Source organism: Phoenix dactylifera, unplaced genomic scaffold (assembly GCF_009389715.1).
Source record: "Phoenix dactylifera cultivar Barhee BC4 unplaced genomic scaffold, palm_55x_up_171113_PBpolish2nd_filt_p 000336F, whole genome shotgun sequence".
Taxonomy (NCBI): Eukaryota; Viridiplantae; Streptophyta; class Magnoliopsida; order Arecales; family Arecaceae; genus Phoenix; species Phoenix dactylifera.
This window is the reverse complement of record NW_024067798.1, coordinates 398,843-402,634: the sequence shown is the minus strand read 5'-3', so window position 1 is coordinate 402,634 and position 3,792 is coordinate 398,843. Positions and strand designations below refer to the sequence as shown.

General features: G+C 45.9%; 1 pseudogene; it reads left to right on the top strand.

Moving 5' to 3' along the window:
• The first annotated feature begins 1,638 nt into the window (after positions 1-1,638).
• Positions 1,639-2,658, top strand: LOC103718520 (annotated as a pseudogene).
• Positions 2,659-3,792: the final 1,134 nt, after the last annotated feature.

The window sequence follows — 3,792 nt, the reverse complement described above, 5'->3', positions numbered from 1 at the left end:
TCACCACCAAAATTGTACTTTCATTAACAAAATTTTCTTTATCATCAATTTTTTTTGTCATTGATAGTTTCCTTTGTTGTTTACTAAAATAGGACGAGTATCATATAGTCAGTTACAAATTAAATTACTGGAATTGCTTTTCTTAATTCAAATGCTTGGGTACCATAAAGAATAAAAAGAGAAAATCAACGTAATAATGAATATTTTAATAGAAAAGAAAACAACAAAATTGGCATGGCTAGGGAGGCGTAGAAAGAGAACTACTAGAAATTGATCATGGGTGTAAACGAGGTTGTAGAGGTAAAACCCTAGTGCAGCAATTGCGGCGAGTGGAAGGTAAAGGAGATCAATTGAAAGTATTGTTTGCTAGTTATCTGGAGCTGTTGAAGTAAGTGTTCTCCACTACATAAAGCCATGGGTTTTATAGACCATTAAATATGCAGTAAAACAAGTGAATGATCTTGACCTAGGCCAGCTCACCTCTCATCATTCTTTCAGAAGAGTGTACCGATTTTGAGTTAAAATCTATAGGAAGAATCCAAATTGAAAGTTTTTCTCTAATATGATACCTCCTAAGGTTAGTTTTTGTTGCCAATTTTGGTTGATGTGATAGTTGCATTTGGTAGCTCTGTTTATAAGTCTTAGTCTTATTCTGCTGTAATACACCCAACCAAACTTAGGCAAATTTATCATGAATGTGAGGATGAAAAAAATTGCAGTCAGCTAATAAAAACTATCAGGGGATTCCACCTGCCTAGATGATGGATCAATTAGTGATAAGATGAGACCAACACGAAGTGGATTGAATTGATGCTCAAAATAGAGTCCCAACTTTGGACAGAACAAGGAGAGTTGACCTATTGAGGAACTAGTAGGTTTAAAGATCTCTTCTAACTACTTTGTTGGATTGATCAAAGTGTAAATTGGTCAATAAAACCTAATACATACTCCTAAATTCAGGTGCGACTGATTAAACCAAAGTTCCATGAAAGTGAGCCTAGTTGAAAGGTTGTCTCGGTTGCTCATGCTTATTGCCTTGGGCACCAAGTCAACCCAGTCCTAGCCCAAGTGAAATAAAAACTTCCAAACAAGTAAGATTATTAGACAATACTTATTAGTATATTCATAAATATGGTGATTATATATGTATATATTATGATATATAGCTTGGTTGAGCTGGGATGTCAAACCTATAAATGACTGTTCCAAATTTAGCCCATATTGATAGCTCACAAAGAATTTCGAGGCATGCCAAAGCCAACACCCAGATGATAAAAGAAGGGGCTGAGAGGAAAAAGAACAAATAATATTTGAATATTTGAATATTTGAACAACAGAGGAATTAACGGTATTTACATCACATCAAAGATACCATATTACCATGCTGCAATTTCTTTTGACATCTGCACTGAGTGATCAAAGATTGAGTCATACCTTCACTGGGCTTTGAAGCGAGGTTTAGAGTTATTTTAGCGAGGGCTGCCCTAGGGGTGGCAATCGGGTCGGATTAGACATAAACGGGTCGGGTCACATGCAGGTCGGGTCAGAAAATTGTAAATTTGAACCCGACCTGTTTATTAAACAGGTCAGAAAATTACAACCTTAACCCGACCTGTTTATTAAACGGGTAACCCGATCCGACCCGTTTAACCCGTTTAATAAAAAAATAAAATTTAATCCGGGCGCCTACTTCGCCACCCCGCACGGCCGCCTCTACACCCAGTCCTTCCACCCTATTGACCGCGCCACCGGCGAGCTCCTCCTCGTGAAGGCGCTCGTCTTCATGACCCACGGCTACGGCTCCGACATTGGCTGGCTCTTCCAGAAGATCGCCATCGCCTACGCCACCTGGGGCTGCAAAGTCTACTGCGCCGACCTCCTCGGCCACGGCCGCTCCGACGGCATCCGCTGCTACCTCGGCGACATGGAGTCCGTCGCCGCGGCTTCCCTCGCCTTCTGCCTCTCTGTCCGCCGTGAGCATCCGTTCCTACCAGCCTTCCTCTTTAACGAGTCCATGGGCGGCGCCACCACCCTCCTCATGTACCTCCGCACCCCGAAGCCGAGCATCTAGACGGGGCTTATCTTCTCCGCGCCGCTCTTCGTCATCCCGGACGACATGAAGCCCTCCCGCATCCGCCTCTTCCTCTACGGCCTCTTCTTTAGCCTGGCCGAGACGTGGCAGACGATGCCGGGCAACAAGATGGTGGGAAAGTCCATCAAGGACCCGGAGCGCCTCCGGATCATCGCCTCCAACCTGCGGCGCTACACGGGGCCGCCTTCGTCGTCGGGTGCTTCTTCGTGGTCCGACTGGCCGTCACGTGGATGATGCGGTGCAAACCGGAGGTGGGCGAGTGGGTGAGCGACGTCGAGATCAGCATCATCCTCGGGGGCGCGGCGGCCGCCGGCTTCATCTCGGGGGGTCTTCGAAGCCTTCGCATACGGGCTTTGAGGGAAGGAGACTCCTTCTATCGCAGACATTGTCCATGGTGGAGCCGTGGAGGGCAAGAGGATTTGGGGATGAAGGAGGCCGGTGCGAGGAGCAAGGGGAACGAGGGGAGAAGAGGGTTTTATAATTTTATTTCCACCTAGGGTTAGGGCTTTTGTATTTGATTTGGTTATTCAAACGATCCATTGGGCTGAGGCTGTGACTTGTGAGGCACTTGTTCTCGATAATAAAAAAGCCTGGCCCATATATTAAACAGGTTAAACGGGTTAAATGGGTCAGACATTTAAAACCCATATCCGACCCAATTAATAAACAAGTTAAACAGGTCGACCTGTTTACGACCCGAATCTATTTAGGCCAAACCTAAACCTGTTTATGGCGGGTCGAACACGGGTCATGTTGGCGGGTCGGGTCATATTTTGCCACCCCTAGCTGCCTCCTATTATGTAGCCTATTGCTTATAGGCTACATGATAGGCAATAAGAGAAGAAAGAATGGTGATGGTGGTGTTAGGATAGATAGGAGGAGAAATAAAAGGGAGGCCGCATTCTTCTCCTCTTCGAGCCATGCTCGATTGAATGGGCAGCTATTGTTGTAGGATGTCCTTCATGTCTAAGGAGAATGAGAGGCGGTGAGGGGCACATGAGGGCATGGCGGAGGTGTTGACCTCCATCCTTCTTCTCAAATAAAAAACAGATGGGGTGGTGGTGGTGCTGTTCGGCCATGCCACCACCCCTGCTCTCTCCGAGCCATGCTTGGCAAGATGCACAACGTTGATCCTCTATCTTATACAGAAGAAGAGAAGATAGTGAGGATGGAGAAGAGGACATGCATTGTCTCCATGTTACTAACAAATGGATCAGCCAAAACCTGGCACGCCAAATATCTGGTAAACGGCATATTGAATGTTTGAAATATGATGCCAAGAGAAGATGAACTTCTCTTCGATGTAGTTGCATGGATATATGGCTATTTTGTTCAGCCTTCTTGGCTTAGGCCTAATTTATCATCCTGGCCCTTCTCGTTTGAAAACTCCATCACGCGCACGCGTGTCACGGGTCTGATTGACATGACGTCCTGTCAATCTACTTTATTGACCGGGTTCAAACGGCTTACGTTGGACCACCATCAAAACTTTTTGCGTACATGATGGGGCTGTGCCCCCTTCCCTGTGCGAGCCAGCCTCCTCGCCCCATTCCACTACCGATAAATTCCCGGGAAAAGAGCAATTCATCCATCCATGCTAATCCCACCTTCGTGCTGAAACCTGTACTAGTTCCTTATTACTGCAGCATTTGCCACTACAGACAGACCCCATTCAACTCCACTCCTTCCAGCTGCTATTG